Here is a 22,164-nt window from a genome sequence, read left to right as displayed (position 1 = left end):
TTGGATGCTTCACCATGACTCAGATGCCAGAATTATATTTTCTTTAACCCCAAGTTCCTCAGTGTGGATTTTTCATTTGCTCAGGGACTGCAGGTCAGTTGTGAAATCCTACTGCTGCTGGCCTGCATTCCTGTGATTGACAGATTCCATTTAACTAATGTGAATAGTCACGGACCACCACTGATGAACATTCAAGTCTGGGGGGATCATGCATGTATATCATTTTGCTTATGTAAAGCAATGTAATTTATTTGTGGTTTATTTTGATTAAATAGGCTAAATTATGAACACTCCTGTCAATTAACATCACTTGCAATCCCTGTTATCCTCAACCTAGCCCTGCAGCCACCCCAGACCATACAAATTTTAAAAACGTGTGGCTTCCTCGGTGACTGAACATTTTAATAAAATAACTGTTTATAACACATATTAAAATGAAAATATAAATGGGATTCTTCAAACACCTATGAATTGAGGGTGTGTTTGTTCAAATAATGCGAGAAGGGTGCTGTAGGCTGATAGTATTTTAGCTCTCTCAAGCCAGCTTGATATTACTAGGCCCTTCCCCCAACCCTTCCCAAACAAATATTCCGTGGAGAGAGATACAAGCATTCAAAGAGTGAAAAACTTTACCCTGGATATGTGTTAACACTCATAAAATGCCCTTTCACAAGCTGAGAAATGGTAGGCGATGCTTTTTATTTTATTTGCTGAAAAGTTTATTTGCTCATTATTGTGGTCCTGGCATGGCCTTGATTGTTTCCCTCTCCACCCTCAACCTTTCACTTACAGGGATGGATGCTTCACTCGGGGCATGCAAGTTTTAATTTAATCTTACATTGACTGGGAATTCATTCATTTGGAAGGTTTTCCAGGCCCATGATACAATAAGACAGAATTTAAGAATAGATTTAGGCTTGTTTTTGCGTCAGTGGCTATCTTTGTCCAAGCTGCTAATATGTTCCAATAAAAAAGGCATGCCCTTTGAGAAGATATTACTCACATCAATAAGGGCTGTATTGAGTTGGCAAAAGGGCAACAGGTGCAATTCTCTAGATCCCATAGGGGATACTTATATTTAGCAGTTCTGTTTCTCTCCTGAGAAAACAGCCCTAATCATGGTACCTGACCATCATTATTCTCTGAAAATCAATGATTCTTTGAGAAAAGGTGAAATGGACCAGTGTTACTTCATGTAAATGAGTTATGTGTGCAGGCAATTTCCCCAAATAACTGCCTGAAATATTATTTTTGAAGGTCCTCGGAGTATGAAAAGGGCTTATAAATGAGGTGTCTGTCATTCATATGTCCTAAGTGAGTTGAGTCCAACATGAACTTGCAATGGAATGGTCATTTGATGACATAATCTCAGCAATGTTCAATATTTTAGGAAATTTCCACTTAGAGAAGACACCAGCAACTGAAAATCTCAGCCTGTGCCATGTCTAATTGGTGCCTTATTGAATGTCCAAATGTGGCTGGGAGTTGAAAAAAAAAAAAAAAAAAAAAAACAGCTCAAGCTAGGTTTTAAAACAGCTGATAGCTGGTTGACCAGTTCAGACCAGCTTCCAGTTTGACATGGTTTGATCAGCTCAACCTATGTTTTGAGCTCAGACAAGCTACCAGCACTAGCTGGTTGACCAGCTCATACCCAGCTAGACCAGCTTATGACCAGCTTGCCCGGCTTGATTTTTACAGCAGGAAGATTTACTTGTTAAAATCCAACCGCATAAAGAGGGCAATAACTAACTGAATGTTTACACAATATAATGATTCATGAAATGCTCAGGGAAAGTCTCAATGTATCTCAAGTCAAGCTCTGAAGTATAGCTCCACCCTTGACTGATCTATTTTCAAGGGCTCTGAGTAGATGCTGTGCCTGAGGTGGCCTTTGCTAGGTAGCAAATATCTGACAAATGTATTTTGGAATAAACTTTTCATCATGATAAATGAATCTGTCTAACTTGCAATAAAACTAAAAAGGGATGTGATTGTTATTGCTGTAAATACTGCTTTGACACAAGGCCAAACTTTCTTGATTTTTATTACTCAGCTCCTTGGCTCTGATAAGCTTTTTACAGCTCTGTAAAAAAAAAAAACAAGCATAACATGTGCCTTATATTCCTGTAAGCTCCTGTTTTAACAGTCTTGCATTGTAATTATATTCTTGATACGCAGCAGATGTGTCATGGTGTTGTTTGATCTTCAGGGGGCTTGCTGACAAGTTAGTGTGGGAAACAGGGAGACTGGACGAACAATGAAAATGTGAGATGAGGTTTCCGTCAGAACAAAGTGCTTTTCTGGTCTTGTTTGGACATCCAGAGGCAAATCGCTCTCTGTGGGTTTCGGATTCTGAAATAACAAGAAAAACAATATAGGCGCCGGTCACAGCCAGCTCGAAAAAGTCAAGTTTCGCATGTAAGTCGTGTCAATCTCAATGTATCAAAACAGAGTTTAGTGGACTTATAAATGTGCGTGAGAGATGTAAGGATCTGCCAGCACTCCGATTGGCTTAATCCATTTGAGCATGCTCACAGCGCATCTACCAAAATCTCATGTCTGCAACTGTGGTGACATAATTGTTGGGGTCGTTCCACTGGCCTTAATGAAGCTTGGCCAACCATGAGTTTGCTTTAGCGTGAAGCAATCCAGTTAAGAGTCTGGGAAGCTGTATGCATCCATTATGCAGTGGGTGGTTTCGTGCAAACAAGACTAACTTTCAAGTTATTAGTTGTTATGGCTGTAGATATATTGGATTTTGTTGCAAAAATATTTAGATTTCCAAGTGACTCCTCTTGTCTTGGAAGATACAATGAGAACCACAGCACAAGAGCTCCATGCAAAAGGGGAGCGGTATTATCTTTTGGTAACTAGCTTTGCTGTAGCCATATTCAAGGGATCATGACATTGCACATGTACATTACCAGGGCATTCTCATTCACATTTGCTGTGTAATGAGATATTGATATTATTGACAAAGCATGTAATTTCTCAAGTATCCTGTTACCTCCGCCCTAGACTGGTAAAAGGCCGATTGCTTCCCGTCTGTGGGAATGGTTCCCGGCTGTGGGAATGGTCTGGGCCAAGATAAAAACCCTCTTCCATTTCAATTGCTTTTTTTTTGTTTTGTTTTTGTTTATTTTTTTAATAGATTAATTTTGCACCAAACGTGGGGGTAATCATGTCCAATTCCGACCCTAATTTGGAATGGCCGACTGCCTGCAACTCCAGTCATGTTCACAGGCGAGCCCCAATGCTGATTTGGTGTGTAGACATCCGCGGTTCTCCTCAGAAACACATGCCGTTGCCAGCTGCTTGTTTACACACTGCGGACTGCAATTGCATAGGGTGGGCATGGAGTCCACTGGTGCCTGATTGACCAGCAGGGGTCGCTAGAGAGTGATGAAATGCAGAATGCCACCCAGCAGCCCCCATTTCCATTACTTTAAAGGGCATGCTGTCTGAGCATGCTCACACAGCAGGCTGCATTGTGGGTCTTGTCACCTTCAGCCCAAAGTTAAAGCTTCGTTCCTTGATGCAATGCCATACACCATGGGCTGGAGTAGATTTGTGAATTTGCCTGCACTGTGGCTGGGAGAACAGTAGCTCCCAGCCATAATTATCTGCACTGTGTATATGATGCAGTGGTGCAGTGAATTGAAGTAAGTATACTGCTGTAACCCTGGAGTAAGCGGTATAGAAAATGAATGGATGGAATTTTCCCATCGTTTGATTTCACCCCACAAATACATTTATTTTTCGTTGACCCAGTGTGAAGTGCTTAACTACATAAACTTGGAAATTCTGGTTTTGTGGTTGGGTTTTGTATTTGAATGGGGTAATAGAATGTAGTTTGAAAATCTTTACTGGTCCTTATTACTGGTCTTGTTAGTTGAACTGCACAATATGATAAGGGACCAAAAGTAATTGGACGGTTGGCTTCTTGGTTTCTTATTTCTCACCTTCGTAATGGCTTCCTTTTCTGTCATTAGCACAGCTCTGGGCCTCATGTTGACAGACGCCAATAACAGACTCCAAAGGCACTCGAAAGAATCAAGACTAGATAGTGAAAGCTTTCTTATACCTGCACTAAGGAGGCAGTTGAATACACCTGAATATTCAGAAGCAGCAAACTGTCCAATTATTTTTGCTCCTCTAAAATAGGGGGACTATGTCTGTGATTCCTGCACGCATCGCCCAGTATGGATGTAAATACCCTAAAAATAAAGGGGACAGGCTGCATTTTAGCCCTGCATTCATGGTTTCATTTCAAATCCAATGTGCCACAAAGCCAAGTGTCCATTGTAATTAGCTACTCACTGTACATTTTTGTAGTTGTAGGAGCCTTACATTTTTTACAGTGTAGCTTACACGCCACCACAGATGGCACACGGAGCCTCCCAGAATTAGAAGGTATGGCGGATGGAAGAAGCACAGGAACTGACCATCTGGTTTGAATATTAAACATCTGTGATGATCTGGCCTCAGAATGGCCCTGAACATGACTTCACAAATCCCATGAAATTCCGCTCAATACAGTACATAGAACACAGTTTTGTGTTAAGTGGTTCATCTGGAAAGCAACGGCTGGTCTAATTTAAGGAAATTAGTACTTGATAGATCGTAATGGAAGGTGCCACAGGTCAGCAGGCATTCATTATACTCAGTTACATTGAAATGCATATTTTTCCATAGGTATGTATGCATAGGCTGAACCACTCTGAAATGCATATCTTGGATATGTTTCATCAATTAAATTCCTCCTCCAGACTTAACACAGGACCGAACCTGGGCATCCAGCACATATATTTCCCATGGCTCTGTTCTCAGATCTCGATAAGGTTTTGAAAACCACTGGTGGAAAAATCACACACAACCTCATAGATAACAGTACCTGTCAAAGCAACTCAAGGGCCTATATTTAAAAATGATTCTTTGCTCTGAAAGTAGCCTTTATTGAAAATGATTCCCCTCTAAACTTTTATGAATCTGGATGAAGGTGGTGATTCAAAAATACCTTTTGAAACTTGACTAGACTTATTTAGGGACATTCCAGCATTTCTTTCACATAATGAATAAAGTTGTCTTGTATATTATCCTACATTATTTAGATAGATAGATAGATAGATAGATAGATAAATAGATAGATAGAGATAGATAGATAATTACATTTTATATAGTCCTTTTCTCGCCACTCAAAACGCTTTTACATTCATGAGTAGGAAACTCAGGTAAACAGGTAAATGTTACCGTGTAAAGCTATAGTAATAACTACAGATACATAATTGCATGAGACACATTATATGGTTGGCATTTAAATGGATATTATAAATATTCATTTACAGTATCTATAGTATCTTCAATGATGGGCTTAATCAAGGAGGCAAATAAATAGGCAAATAATGCCATTGCTGATCCTTATATTAGATGTTACGGCATATCATCAACGTATCATATCAAAAACGCAGCAGAGCACATATTAAATCATACATCTGCTATTCCTGCTGAATACATAATTTGAACTGGGTACAGTAATGTATTTACACATATTTCAGAGCTACTGATAGTTATAAATGTGGTAACATAATTGTTGACACTGCAGTTCAAATGTTGGCTAGAAAGGGTAAGGGTGTGAGAATAACACATTAAATAAATTGAGTCAGTTTGTGAAATATTAGCCCTAAAAATGCAATGGAAAGAGACAAAAACTATGAGTGCTCTATATGTAATTGGCAGAAACAGCACAATCCACTTGTGCATATTGAAGTTGGAAATGGGATATGCTGAAAACACATGGTTTTTATATCGCACTTGGCTGTGTGAAACTGATGAGTGTTTCGTTAGCTTGTTCTGCTGTTAAGTCATTGTTGCTCACATTTGATTTAATTTGAGTTATAATGATGTAAAAGAGCTTTCCCTGGGCATCCGTCTATGCATAATAAAGTGTACTTTAAGTATATTACTTTAAGTGTAATAAATTTGAAATAATCAGAACATACTATATCCTTTTCAAAATGCAGCATTAGTGTGTTCTCAACAAGTCCAGTAAAACTGCTGGTATAATATCATTCAGGCATATGCTTTCAGCATTATTTTCTAGACGAAACATTGAATTTCAGTGTAACAAGATAGCTTTACAATCCATATGTTTTACAAGTAAAAACCTCTTAAATAATTACTGTTCACACAATTATTGCTGTTAGTGCAGAATGGTTAACGTGGTAAGCAAGCGTTAGGGATGCTTTGATTTTATTGAGGCATTCTTTGAAGATACAGATTCAGTATGTCGTAGATGATGCCAAGTTATATGTAATGGCATCTATTACATATGTATATGTAATAGATGCCAAGTTATATGTAATGTAGCTTACACTTGGGTGAAGTTGATGCGCAGAGAACTGAGGACAGATCTTTTTCAGTTTGCCATGGAGGGTAACAGAATGTGAAGGCAAGCTGCATGTTGTCATTGAGTTTCACCATAGAATGTATGAAGGAAAAAACAAGCATATTAACAGACACATTTTGTAATTTTGTCACAAGCCTAAAGTTGATCATCTGTCACTGCTGCTGAAGTGATGTGCATTTACCACATTGTGCACAATTTTCATTTCTAATTATATCTGTAATATAATGTTTTTTTTAGTTTTTTTAAAATTAAATTATAGGGGGAGAGCAAACCTTTTGAAATGGTCATGATAACATAGGCTATGGTAAATACACTGAATAATGTACAGTTGGTACAACTACAAACTAACACTAACATGTTAACATTTTCCAACTGTAACTATTAAAATGGTACTCCTTAATACTACTTTATACACACTGTAGATATACATAGAGTAACCATAAACTTTCATTTTCCAGTGCTGTGGCAGGATTCTTTGAATTCAATGGTTGTACCTCAATTCACTATAGAATAACTACATGCTTAGGACATCAATAATGAAGAGCCTCTTCCAACTTACTCACTGTTTGACATCGGGAGATGACGGAGCTGAGGAAATATGAATCCATGATTCCCCTTGTGACCGAGACACATCTCCCTCCTCTCCACTCCTCTCTTCGCCCCTGCGCTCTTCTCCTCTGTGCCCTACCGGCCTACTTCTGACAGAAAAGGACAAGCAGTTAACAATATTAAAGAGAGAATGACATTCAGCCCATATGCATTACCAGGACTTTCTCTGTCCCCTTCCACTTGTCAGGGAGATACGGACATTATTGACAAAGTGTGTTGTTTCCCACATATCCCATTACTTTTGTGCTGGGGAGCTGGAGGTCAGATCATGTCCTGCCTTTGGGAACAGAGGTTAAAAGATTGGCTCTCTCCCTTCAATCGCTTTGAAAGGCATGCGATGGGAGCTCTCCTGTGCGACAGGCAAGAGAGTGTGTGGAACAGTGTTTTCAAATCCACCCCTGGGCTGAACGACAGAAACAGCAATGGGCCACAAATGCGAAAGTTTCCTTTCCTGAGTATTGCAGTTCAGCACAAAAACGTACTGTATCTCTAGGGCAGAAAGCACATGCTACATGCTATTCTATTAAGGCACATTTATAGTTTCACTGATATGTTACATTAATGGTATTTTGGCAGATGCTCTTATCCAGAGCGACGTACAGTTGATTAGACTAAGCAGGAGACAGTCCTCCCCGGAGCAATGCAGGGTTACGGGCCTTGCTCAAGGGCCCAACCTATCTTATTGTAGCTACACCGGGGATCGAACCACCAACCTTGCGGGTCCCAGTCACGTACCTTAACCACTACACTACAGGCCACCCTACGTTTCCGTCATGAGCGCATGTACAGCCAGTTAGCTTTTTCATCACTGAAAACAATGGATTTGCAACCAAAAAATCTGGTCTTATTTGGGCTTAACCAACATGAAAGCTGATTTTTTGCACCAAATGTCAATAACTCATATTGCAAATTCAAAGGGATATGAATGCGTACCATAAGGAAAACAGACAGGGAGTGGGATATCTGATGTTAAGCTCCTATTATTGTTTTTCTTTATCCAGTAATTGAGATGTGAATGAAAGTGCTTACTGTGTGTGTGTGTGCTTATAGTGTTCCCGGGTCTCCTGGCTCCTCCATACTTCCCGCAGCCTCTCCCTGAACTCCTCGTCCCCCGGATCCCTACAACGCCCAAGGCTCCTCTCAACAAATGCTTCTCATTTCCCCCCAAAACCCCTGTCTTCTGTGGAGTCCCGTCAGAGTGGGCCGTCTCCTCTCAGAAAAAGGCCCGGTGATATGCCAAAAAAATGGCTGGTGGTTTAGAAACAATGGCACGCCCTGTGCGATTCTTGCTCCTCGGTGAACCCCAGACGTCCTCCCCATAATAATCTGTGCTTTTGTTTGCGGAATCACTGTTTGCCTCCACAAATTGACTTTGTCAGTTTTGGCCCCACCGCCCCTGAGACAACTTGACCAACACGGCCGCGTCTCTTGCCAAGGGCAGCAGAAGAAAGGAAGGGGGAATGAAAGAAAGGCTTTAATTGCTGCAGGAATCGAGACGATAGGAAAATTTGTTGAGAAATCTGTGGGTAATAAGACAGGGCAAGATGCAATTCAATCTGCAGAGTGTTGTCTCTCCTGCATTTCTAATGGCAACTTGTGTGGCTGTCCAGACCAAATCTCCACGAGTGTGCGAGAATCATTACAAATTATGTAAGTGGGTGTGCTTGGTTTTTTGCGTGCATGCATGCGTCATGAGTGCGTGTGCTTGTATGGAAATGAATGGGAAAGGTCATTACACAGAGGTAGGATAATTGATGCTGACAGATGTATAGCATGCCCAGTCTTCCAAGATGCAAATAAAAACAATTTCAGTGTCCAGTAAGCAAATTACCCTGTTATGAAGCGAACGTACAATTCTGTAATTAAAAAAGGAAGTTATTTGAGATGAAATCATTGTTGGAGACTGCACACAGTGTGTGAGCAGTGGAATATTGGGCTAATGTAAAATTCTTCTTTTTTCAAGTGTCCTAGAGGCAAACGGAAAGATAAAGGCTGCAACTTTGTGGTGAGGCAAACCTCCAGAAGGAACGTTTACTAAGCAGTGTGAACTAGCAAAATGATAAATGTCCCAGCTTTGGCACAGGTATTTTGAAGATATAGCTCTAAGCTTCTGCCCAGTGCTGGCCAGAAGCAGATGGGGCCCCCCTCTAAGCCCGGTTCTGCTCAAGGTTTCTTTCTGTTAGTCAGGGAGTTTTTCCTTGCCACTGTCGCCCTAGGCTTGCTCTGAGGGGGTCTTGGGTCTGAGTTCTCTGTAAAGCTGCTTTATGACAGTTTGTGTTGTAAAAAGTGCTATGCAAATAAAATTGAATTGAATTGAACTGAATTAGTCCTTACTTGGCAAGTTATCCAAATAAGAATGAAAAATAAATTATAAATTGCTTGCCATATAACTATTAACTTGATACAAGGCAGTAACTACACTTAAAGACACTTGTATTTGATAATTTACACTATTTAAATAGTATTTTTTTATCAATTTAAGTGCCCAGGCTTTCCATGACATCTCAACCTGCGCAATCTGAAAACATACGTGCTTTGGACAGTATTACAAGGATACAAATATTTTCATATAATTTCATGTAAATGCTGACATAAAGGCATATAAGGAGGGAGGGGTGATGGAAGATTTAACAGTGACCAGAAAAATGAACCAAAGAAAGTTCAACACCATAAATCTTATTCTTATGTGGATGAATGGGTATGGCGTAGGGGGGCAATGGTACACAACTCAAATTTCACAAAACTCAAGCTCAAACTACAATTCTTCAAATAGTGTCTGGGACTAACTCCACACTTCCACATCTCTACAATTTTGACAGCCAGTTGACAAAGTCATTGTTTTATGATTCGATAATCTCATTTTTAAGTTTAGATGACCTCATGGTTGTTGACAAGTGGCCTTTCATTAGAAATGGCTTCCCAGTAAGCATTAGCTAAGTTTTATTACACTCCAGTTGGCTCCTAGCTCATACCACACATAAATAAGATAGGGATCGTTTTTCATTCGCTTTTAGTATAATTGATTACCTTGCAAGTGAGCAGCTTTCTGAATATAGATTGCAAGTCTTATGCTGCAAAATGAACATATACTCAGTCTTACAGATGAGAGTGAATCTGCTTGTTATGCTACTTATACCTGTTAAATTTAACATTTAGACATGAAGAAGATAAGCAAAGGCTAGACAGCAGTACAAACTTAACTTGATTTTTGGTTCAGTTGTGCAGTTCATCGCACCCTTAGCCTCCAAGGGGACATGTAATAAAAGTATATCCAATGTTTACCATGTAATCGAACTTTGCGGCAAATAAAGTCAACACTTTTCTTGCCACAAAGTCTCCATACATCCTCTAAGCATGACATAACAGCTATCACAACCAGTTGGGACAGCATATTACATTTAATGACAAATGTCTGTCTGAATGAATGCAGTGAATGATACAAAACAGATTCAGAATATTGGATTCAAAATTGACAATGTTCCAGTAACATTTGTCATACATTGGCTGATTATAATAGATGTTACTGTATGTCATGTTACAGCAGTATTATGCGGGCTTAATGGAGTATACGTAGTTCAAGTTTTTACACATGTATCATGTATATATAACTGGAGGCGAAATCAAGAATCTGTACTGCATTAGAACTACAGAGCAAGCAAAAATGTTTTTTTGTATGCACCAGACACATTCCAAAAGAATGTATCTTAGAAGGTAATATCCCTTAAACATGGTTATAATGTCAAATGGGCACTGATTGAGCGGCTAGAAAGGATTTCTGTCGAAGTTTAAAGTGTGAGCTGATGCTTCATGTTCCCACATTCTCGGAGGAAGCCTCTTATTCAAGCCTTTTGTCTGCTGGCTGACTGAGAATATTCATGAAGGGACATGGTTGATGGTAGATCATCCACAGCTTACCAGAACAATGCAGGCAGCATAAGAACCTTCTGTCACCCTCTGGAAATATCCAAGCCGCAGAGGTACAGTATGCAGAACAGAAGAAAAAGACAGGTAAATGTATGATCTCTTTAGCACCTAGAATCAGAGAATCTTTGCCACAGCCCAGGAGGTGGGACAGAATCTAATGCGAAGGTCAGCATGCAGGCAACTGTGAGCGCTTAGGGCAGGGAGTGAGACACCTTGCCTTGGCTTGCTGCTCCCTGAGGCCTTGTGGGGAGGTAGCCCTGATTGCGTTCTCCAATTTTCTAATGCATGACTCAATCTGGGAGGGAGGTGGAGGTGGGTCTCTGAGGTTGACAGTGGCATCAGGAAGAGACCCAGGGAAGAGGCTTCCTCCTAAGGCTATAGGCTCCAGACCCCCCACTGGGGCTTGGGGAGAGGGCTTGCTGGTGATGGATTGGAGACTTCCTCCCAGAAGAATTGCAGGACAGTATTCCCCACTGGGACATTAGAGAGGATAAGTGAAGGTGGCCTGACATGGAAGCCACTCCAACTGACCTACTTCCCCACAATTGTGAGACTTAGGCACAGAAAACCTGCCCTCAGCGAGTTTCGAAAGCAGCTGTAAACACAGGGCAATGCACCACACCCAGCACAGCACCACGTTATGTAAGTATGGCACAGACTGATGACATCACATCTACCTGAGGGGGTTTGGAAGGGGGGGTTAGAGCAAGCGGGAAGGAGAAGTGGATCCCCGGGAGGGGAGATATCGCCGCTGCGCACTTGGCTGACGGCTCTGGCCTTATTAAAAAATCAATGCCCATTTGTGCGGCCAGCACGCGTGGCCGCCTGCCAACCACCCTGAAATCACCTAATGAAGTCTGATCCCGTTACCTGATGCCTGATTTACTGTGTCAAAGTGACTTTGCAGTTGAAGTCATCGCTTTCTGGACCCAGACGTTTGTGAACCTCGGTCACTATTGTTTCCTCGCAACTCGACGGCCCTAAAGTTGATAGCCTTGTTATTGTTTTTGTTTTTGTCAGTGGCGCAGAGGATACGTCTAAAAAGGTCATAGATTGTAATTGCAGAACTGTTAGAAAGATTTTAATATTTAATATTTATACAGCGGAGAACACTCACATTTTTCATTACCTGAACTCTTTTCAGTATGTTCTATAAAAGTTTGCAGTAAGTGGACGTGTGGCACTATGTGTAAAAATAGCACACGCTTCATCCGAGGTGATAAACCACCAAACCTCTCACGACGGTTGTAACTGTAAGCAGACCATGTGGTCCAGATAGCAATTATGCAATACAGAAATAAGATCTCACAGCTGTGCATTCCATCCTCATTTAGTTAAATAAAGACATTTTAATAATGTCCTTGGGGCTGCCCCCAGTTCTTCACTCCAGGATGAACCTGACCAATCAAGGAGAGGGGGACAGGGAGGGTGACGTGAGTAACAACGGCATGGACGAATGAGAGGGATGCACCCCTGGCAGGTCATCACTCTAGAGACCCAAGGGTTGGGAGATGCCTGCCCCCACCCAACCCCCACAATTGTGTGCTGTGCCTACAAAACAGTCTACAGACTTCAGCTCTCAACACTCGGTCCAAAGTCATTGGCGGGTGTGAAATAGAGCCCCATCGATACGTCCAGTTTCTCCAGGTCTCCCATTAGTCAGACTGGTTTCCATGCTGACGGTGAGAGAAAATAAATCAAACGCCTGGGTACACATAAGGAATTTTGACATTTTTTTTTTTCCCGCCTCCCACAAAATGTCTCCTTTCCAACTAATATCATAAATGTAGCAGAACTCCTGGTTCATTGTTTGCCTTCTCCTTTACCTCCTATCCTCGATCCTCCCGCCGATGTATAATGCAATTTGGTTGATTAAAAGAAAACATTACAGGGTGGCTTATTGAATTTGACAGCACGTACATATCCGGATTTCGCCAGCCACTTTCTTTATTGCCTGAAATGAAGAGAATCGCGTCATCCCCAGACAAACCTTGGCAAAAGGACATTCTGTAGGGCGGAGATTTGTTTAGGGCCCCTGCTCTTCTGCGCCTGCTGCTCTAACCTTGAGTGTGGTAGTGTGTGAGAGAGAGAGAGAGAGAGAGAGAGAGAGACAGAAGGAGATAGAGAGAGAGTAAGAGAGAGAGAGACAAAGGGAGATAGAGAGAGAGTAAGAGAGAGACAGGGAGATATATAGAGAAAGATAGAGAGAGACAGAGGGAGATAGAGAGAGTAAGAGAGAGAGACAGGGAGATAGAGAGAGAGAGACAGAGGGAGAGAGAGAGAGAGAGAGAGAGAGAGAGGGAGATAGAGAGAGAGACAGAGGGAAATAGAGAGAGAGACAGAGGGAGATAGAGAGAGAGAGACAGAGAGAGACAGAGGGAGATAGAGAAAGAGTAAGAGAGAGAGAGACAGGGGGAGATAGTGAGAGAGAAACCTTTTTGGCATAATCAAACCGAAGTGAGTCATTTTATTTATATCAATAAACAGAGAGATTTGTCATTAATCTAATGAGAGTGAGGTTAGAGGTACTCACCCCATCTCTGCCATTAAGATGAGTCATCCATTGTTTTAAAGGAGTCTGGATTGAAGATGAGATTGGGATAGCAATGCCCTGAATACTAATCACACCACCATTAGTTGTACAGCAAGGCTATTACCATGGCATAGACTACCTATGGCAGTCTCAGTGCAGTTGGGCAGAGGTTGTTGACTGTAAAGATGTTCTTACAGTTCCCCAAGGACTGTCGGTTGGAATGACAGCATCACTGTCTGCATTTGCTTTTATGAGTTAAATTCCTTTAGCCAGTTAGGGGATCTGAAGTAATTGTGAAACCTATAATACAATTATGAGACCATATGGCCCTATTATTAGCCATTAATAAAGCATTAATTAATAACAATACTTGATTGTTTTGCAGTGTCTTTTATTAACAGGGAAACTGATTTGTATGCTATAGAGCATTCGTTTGCCACTTTATCAGTGCCTCTAAAGACACACACAAAAAAATGATTTGACTAAACATTCAAGTTTAATCAAACTTTGATTCAGTTATTTGCTATCCATCAAGACCAAAACTGGGCCCAAAATGACAAAGGACTGAAAACATGCTTACTTCTAAACCTTTTGCATTTGAAGCACATAATGTTATCCGAAACATAATATGTCTATTTTAAATGTCATAGATGACCTTTAAATACGGAAAAACATTTTAAAATAAATTGTTCAATACACGATTCTTCATGATGTCATTGCATAAATTTAAGTTTTGCTTTCATTTTGTAAATTGCATACAAGGTAATACAATACAAATTCAAAGTCATCTAGAAGGTACAGCCATTAAGGAATGTGCTGTCTGACTCACAGAATTTTTGTGACAGTCAGTGGTTGGGGACTGTCTGAATGGGATGACATCATCTGACTTTGGGAGCCAGAGTTGCAATCTGCTTTAAAAGTGTTGGTCAGATTTGAGCCAGTAACAGGGGCATTGAATATCTCAAGTCACAAATGATCAATTAACTCTGAGTCACAATACTGATCACATGACCAAGGGAAGCCAATTCCATCAATGGTATTTGATGCTGGCTTTATTTTACCAAGAAGATTCCAATAAGCTCTTTTTTACTGTTCACTTGATGCAGCATTTACTAATACTACTCTTTAATGAGTAATACCAAGCTCTTTATTAACTTTTTTGATTGCAGATCATCTCTCAGTTATATGAAATAAAGTTATGCTCATATACTGTGGACAAGGCAAGCACATAACAAAGCCAAGGCTCTGGAATATAGTGTAAAAGATGACCTCAGAACATCTCTACTGTATGACATAGCAGTTTCTGGAAAAATCCCACTGCTCTGCTTGTCAACAGCTCCAGATGGGTTTAATTGGACAGAGGGGTAAGAATATAGTACCAATTAGATGGCAATTATCAGGGTGAATCCTATCTCCAGCCGATGGTTGGCCATGATGTCAGTCCAATGATATCCTTTCAGCCAGCTCAACTGCTCTCATTGCGCTCATTCCAATCCCTTATTTTTCTCCTCTTTTTCCTTTCTTTTCTCCTTTTCTTGCCCCTAGCTCCACCCAATGGGAGAGGCTAGGAAAAGGTTGAATAAAGGTAAGGTATATCCTGGGCTCAGAAGGTTTGGAAAACCACTGGTCTGCAGACTGCTTTCATCAAAGAAAACCTGACTCTTTGAAATGGGAGAATAAATACATTTCCAACAATGTGGACATTTTCAACAATGTGAGTGGACAACTACACTAGGCAGTATTAAAGCTGTGAATTAGGCCAATAGAATGCCCTTGCTCCTTCAAACATTACTTCGAAGTCAGTTACAGACGTGGCAGATACGTGGCAGATGGGGAGATGTGGATTGATCATTTATACGTCAGGTTTTCCGAAAAAAAGGATGCACTGATGTTTTGTTACTCAAAGGAAAGAGTTCTTAACTTGTCCTAGAAGTAACATTTAAGGGGTTGGAATGTCCTTAAAGATGGCGGACCTCGGATAAACGGATAAGCAATTGGAATGAGCCCATTGATTTTTATGTAGAGCACATGTTTGTGTGAGTCCTTGTTCTCCAGTGATTACAAGTCAAGACAGAAAGGAGAAATGGAACCAAATGTTACAGAAGAAGATTATGTGTTAGGACACCGTCTGCTAGGAAACCCAAGCTCTGGCAAGACACAGGGACTATGGTGGTACTTCCCACGAATGACCTTTTGCACTGTCATGCACAATTTTCCATTCAATTCAATTCAGCTTTATTTGTACAGCGCTATTCACAGAAGACTGTACCAAAGACGCCTTACAGAGTAACAAATGGGAAATACCACCCCTAAGCCCCCAAAAATCTCCCTATTGGGGAGAAACACTGTCAAACAGTGGCAAGACAGGGAATGGGAAAAATGGGAAAAAATCTCAGAGAAACCCAACAATATTATTATTATTATTACACTTTTATATTATTTAAGTATGCAGTTTACTTATTAGTACCAAATCTGCCATACCAATGCAGTTCTTTATAAAAACCGTCTTTCAATTTTTCATAAATAATAATCTTTTGTTCTGCCTTTAGTCTTTGTCTTAATGCGTGATTGCATGCTCAGGGTGGTGAAACTGCAGCATTTAGTAGTGTTGTGTGCTGTGCCAGAAGCAAGATTTATAGTTTTACTGGAACAGGTGGTCTAAACAAGTTTATACCTATAGAATACTGTTCACCACTACGTGGATGAATCTACATTAGCTTTTCTGCCTGTACTTATGTATGAATATATGTATTTACAAATGCATGCATGTGTGTATACATATATTTAAGTGTACATGCATATATGTGCATGTATCTATGTATTTATGGACGCATCGATCAAACTGAAAGCAAGTGCAATTTTGTGATGAGGAAATCCATTTTTTAATCACAAAAGAGCCATGGCTCAACAGTTCAGTATAGCAAAATAAATCTTGAAGTGGACAGAAAATAACACTCTCCTGTGAGTAATATATTTTATGACGAGACCATTTCTGACTTGGTGTCTTATTGACAGATATCTACCAGGGCGCTGCAAATACAATACTTCATTCCTAAAACTGTAAGATGTATGAGGTAGGTGTTTATAGAAGCTAAAGTCTGCCACCTTGTGGTTGAGTTCTAAAATAGCTGCAAATTGGTCTGTATCGCCTAAGGTAATTTAAAAAAAACAATGCTTGAGAAAGTAATTAAATAATCACTTATTGTGCTACAAAGCAAAAGTGAAGCTCATCTACAGCCTCATTTCCAAAGAGACAAAGCATATGCTTTGATGAGGTGTTTCAGCTCTTTTTTTACTTGTGGTAATACAATAGGCACTAGTGTAGCACATCCAAAATCTGTTAGCACTACTGAGCCAAGACAGTGCTGCACTGTATGTTTTGACTATAATGTGTAAATTGTTCTGTGAGTCCATGAATGTGCGATATGTCTCCAAGTTCAACTGTGCTGCAACTCTATATGACCACTCCCCGAGCACTCCACAGGACAGTTGCCATAGCTACGAGACCCGTGTACAGCTGTCCCTAGGGGCCTGCGGAGAGCTGCAGAGTGCTGCGATCAATGACCCAGCGAGCTGCAGGCCAAATCGTCAGATACAGGGGAGCAGAGATATCTTTGGAAAGGAGTGAGTCAGGAAAACTGAACTTGTCCTGGTTGGAGGGCACCGGGACTGAACTAGGTGATGGTTAAAATAGAATTATATTTTCAGACCGGAAATGATCTGAAGTGCTTTCAAAAGGATGCTCTTAGCAAGTGTTACTTGTCTAGAGCTACTGAACTCAAGGTCCTACTGGTCTAGAGCTACTGAACTCAAGGTCCTACTGGTCTTGAGCTACTGAACTCAAAGTCCTACTGGTACAGAGATACTGAACTCCAGGTCCCGAGGGCCGCAGTGTCTGCCACCATTTGCTCCAACCTTGCATGACACTACCTGAATTCACTCATGAGAAATATGAAATCTGCTGGTGGTTGAAGCAAATACCTGTATACAATGTGGTCCACAGGCCATGGGATTGAGCCGCACTGCTCTACGGACTGAGGCCCAGATAGACTCCAGAGGGAAGTCCTTTAAAGGCTTTCAGACTGTCGGTGGACGTGAGTGACGTGTGCGTGGGCCTTCATGTGCATGTCTGTGTTTGTGTGCATTTGTGCCTGTACGCAAGATAAAGGGAAAAATACCCTGAATGCGTGCAGGCTTTTTCATGTTTCTTTGGAACCCCTTAATCAATTCAGTACCATTTTCCCCAAAAACATATCTTACGCAATACAAGATAATACAAAGCAATAAAGTAGCCTGGAAGGCATTCTGGAAGCAATTCAAGTATGTTTGGTGGAGGACGCCTTAGGCTGAACTTTTGGCCACCAGTATATTTAAAACTGGATAATGTAATTCCAGTCGCTTTCCACAATAACAGTAAATAAATAAATAAATAAATAAATAAATAAATAAATAAAATGGATAATAACAAGAATCAGTTCAATCATCCACATTTTCCTCTTAGCATTAAGGGCATATGTAGTTCAAACAAGACTGAAATCTGTATGGACTTCAGTAAACTTTATTTCCATTAGGATCCCATTAAAGACTACTGAATGTGATGCTATAGCTTACCCATTGTGAATAAGACCAAGTGTTTTTAGTTAAAAACTGCTTAGCTACAAAATGTGGTTGATGTTTTGTTCCTTCCGTTCATCACTGTTTTTTCTTTCACGCCTGGTGCCATATTTACCAAATTAAACACTACTGTACATGTGTTGTCAATCCACCATGGATGGAGATTTACAAAAGTTTTGGAAAATCAGCTGCTTTTCTCTATGTTAGCATAGCAAAACTACTTCCAATGTAGAATAATTGATAACAGAATTTATTACATTTTTTGAGTAGCTTCCTTCTTACCAAAGTGTGCTAACCAAATAAACACTTAGCCCAAAAGTTCAATTTATGTTTACTGCTGCCTGACAAATCAGATATATGGTATTGGTATTGGTATTGCATTGAGATACAGTGAACAAGGCAGACTCTATTGAGAAATGGCTGTGGAGTAATCTTAAAGGTTTATGTTTGTGTGAATAAATTGGATGTGCCCTTACAAAGACATTCATTTATCACTGGCCAGTATTGCCTCTGTGTTTCCTGACATTGCATTGAATGCAAAAAACATTCCTGTATGCTGACAGTAGCCATAAGACAAGAGTGATAATCATAGAATTTACAGAAAAAGATACCGGAAAAGTTCTATGCGTAGCCACCGCTATTACCACAATGCAAGATTCTTAACTGTGACATATGCTTTGAAACAAGTTTCAGATGCTGTCTGGCGGGATACTGTCCAATCTCTGTTGTGCAGCCAGGACAAGCACGAGGCTGTTCATTAGCCTCTGGGCTGCCGTTTCATGAGCTGCAGGAGAACGTTTCTCACGTCAAGATGAGCTTAATGGAAGGGCACTGTGCGAAGTCCCAGGACATTATCAATGAAGAGCTCTGCAGTCAAGCTGCCATCAATCACTGCAAGTGTAGCATGGTAGAAATCCTACAATGCCCGCCTAGTCTTTCACTATCCATTCCAATAAATTAATGTGACCTTGCAACAATCTCTCATTTCTACATTTAAATTCATAATTAAACACATCAGTCTACATTTTAACAGCAGATGGCCGGTTCATACAAAATGTATGTGCTCGTAAGGTATGTCCTCAGAAGGTTTGGAAAACCACTGGTCTGCAGACTTCTTTCATCAAAGAAAACTTGACTCTTTGAAATGGGAGAATAAATACGTTCTCAACAATGTGGACAATGTGGACATTTTCAACAATGTGAGTAGACAACTACACTAGGCAGCATCTGTCTGTAAGTGGAATATGGTTGTAATTGACCGTCGCTGGCAACCTTCAATGTCTCTTTGCTTGGGAAGCCATGATAGCTAATTTGCGTTGAGAGAGCAATGTTTTTCTCAATGGTGTTCAGGGAACGGGCTGACAGATAAAATATTGTTGCAGCTCATTGATACACAAATGGTAAAGCACATTGACGCCAGCTCGATTATGGTCAAATGGCGATTGGATCCTGGGCAGGATTAAGGACAGTTGCTGATTATATTGAGGCCACGGTTTATTCAGTGAACATTCAGTGAGCCCCTGTGTGGTCATCAGGCCTGTGAAGGATGACTATGCAGCTGCCTCCGCACAGTTACGCTACTGATGTGTGGGGGCTGCTGTGACCTGGCTTCTCTGATGCAGGAGGATCCAACAATGCTAACAATCAGAAACGTTGAATGCAAACTTATGCCAATAACTGCATTTTGTTTAGTTTACAGCACTTTTTTTACAGCAGATTTATCAGGGGTGCCAATAATTCTGTAGCCCACAGTAAATGTAATATTTGTAATGATTTTGAACAGCGGATAGTGAACAGACAGATTGACAATGCTTTGGTCAGTCCCTCTTCTAATACACAAATGGTAAAGCAAATGTATTCTGTTGATAAACAGGGCGTGTTTGATCCGTAATGCCTTCCTCTGTCTTGAGTCAAATGATATATCCTCACATGAGTCCACCTACAATGAGAAAGAATGCTAATAAAACTAAGGCTTTGGCCTGTTTCCTATAGCCAACAGGAGCGAAAGGCTGCCACTCTTAGTGCCCTGTCACTCCAAATACAGTGAGTAAATACAGGCTCTCTTGGTATTTCAATGTTGTCTTCGCAACGACTCTTGAATTATGTTACCATTTCTCCCTTGGAAATTCTAATTCATGAAACGTGAGAATATATACATGTTCAAAAAAGTGAGTGAACTACTATGCTCGGCGGCATTAAAGTGGAATATTGTTTTAATTGAGCATCGATGGCACCCTTCAATGCCTGGGAAGGCCTGATAGCTCATTTGTGTCAAGAAAGAAATGTTTTTCTCAATGGTGTTGTTATTCAGCAGATTGCTCCAGGGAATGGGCTGAGAGAGAAATTATTGTTGCAGCACATTGATGTTTTTTACGTCTTAAAATATCTCTTTCCAGCCAACTCGATTATTCCAATAAGCTTGACAGAAATCTGACGCAGCCTTGATTGAAAACAGATGTATACATGCAATGATTGGATAAAAAAATTGGAGACTTAAATGTAGGCTATGATATTATTCCCTATATCAGAAAAAGAAAATGGACAAATGAAAGAGAGGGAAATGTTTCTTAAGCATTAGACCAGAGGACACTCTAATAACCTGCGTCCGGATAATATTCAGACCACCTTTTGTGAATTGTATAGCTATATCTCATGACGGTCCTAAATAATAAGATACAATTAGCAAAGAGTTTCCCACAATGATAAGTAGTGTCACCACTCTAATAAAGTGCACTGTTGAAGTCATTTGCTTGTGATAGGCCTATCTTTGTCTAGATGCAAGCTTCAACAGGAACAGGTAAGCATATGGTAATTAACGACAGAATGACATGCAATGAAGTACAAAGCCATGTTCCTGTCTTTATGTGTAGCATCACCTTGGAAACTGCATACTTGAAGTGGCAGCTAATTAAAAACTTGGGAGCCATTATACAGGGAATTCAGTCAATTAGTTGGGTGCCATCATCTGTCTTAATTATCTTTTTGTACGGTGATCAAGGTTGCGTTGCTGACATATAAAAAAATAGATACTGATGTGACATTTAGACAAGAACTAGTGCTTCATTCAAAAACAAGAACAAGAGAGTTTTAGCTAAAGACTTTTATTGTCACTAAATCTGTCTTCCCACTCTGCCAGTGTTAAGCCTAATAGGTAAAACCACAGGAAGTATATCTGCATTCACAGAAAAAGCACAAATAGGGGCTTGTATACAACTCATTCAGTACATTTCTGCATGCCATAATGTTCACTTGACATGATGCACTGAGAGTGATAACATCGCATGAAGAACAATACCTTTCTGCTAAAAAAGAGACAAAACTAAATTCACAAGCAATCTACCACACTGCATCATCACCTCTTCACCATTAAAAGTAAGAAACTGGTTAATCTTCTGGATGAACATTACAATGAATATTAACCCCCACCAAGTCTACAATTCTGTGTCTTTGCTAATATCCTGCTACTGGCCATATAATGCTGCTTACATAATATTTTAATATTCATCTTCTAAGCATCACTCTCTCAGAACTAGTTTGGCAAAATAATTACCACTATAAAGCAGACACATGAACACAAAGTAGGCCTACGATTGAAGATAAAAGCATATACAGCCTGCATCTGCCATAAGTGGAAAATTGTCAGCTCAGAACCCCCCCCCCCCCCCCCAGACCCCCAGCCCCCTGCTCCCTGTGTCCCTGTGACAAGCCAGAAGGGATGTAATCCAGAGCAAGCCCCCACCCCCCCTCCCCCCCCACCCACCCACCTCATTCAACACTCTACACTTGTGGGCAAAATCCTTTCATCTGCTGAGCCTATTAAAGTACAGGAGGGAACAACTTGAGGTTCATTTGAACTCCTGTATGAAGTAACCTCCATTCACTTCACAAAAACAAAGGGACACTATTATAAAAAACTATATAAGCACACTTGTACATATTTTAAACAGGCACTAAAATGAAACAGAGGATAGGCTTATGCTTTACTTAATACTATCAATTATACTGATGAACTAAATACCTGTGACTTAATTTGACACCAGCACTGTCTTTGCCCTCTCTCATCTTGCCATTGCGTCTG

At 40.5% G+C, this 22,164-nt stretch overlaps 1 long non-coding RNA gene across 1 annotated transcript in view; it reads right to left on the bottom strand.

The window, feature by feature from the left end:
• Positions 1–2,028: 2,028 nt before the first annotated feature.
• LOC133110106 (uncharacterized) overlaps positions 2,029–22,164 on the bottom strand; it is a 64,019-nt gene continuing 43,883 nt past the window's right edge. Inside the window, exons 3-4 of the long non-coding RNA XR_009704814.1 lie at positions 6,966–7,104; positions 2,029–2,352 (exon numbers count right to left, since the gene is read on the bottom strand). This is a non-coding gene — a long non-coding RNA (uncharacterized LOC133110106). The remainder of the gene's footprint in view (positions 2,353–6,965; positions 7,105–22,164) is intronic.

This window comes from Conger conger, chromosome 1 (assembly GCF_963514075.1).
Source record: "Conger conger chromosome 1, fConCon1.1, whole genome shotgun sequence".
NCBI classification, from domain to species: Eukaryota; Metazoa; Chordata; class Actinopteri; order Anguilliformes; family Congridae; genus Conger; species Conger conger.
This window is presented reverse-complemented; position numbering and strand designations above follow the sequence as displayed.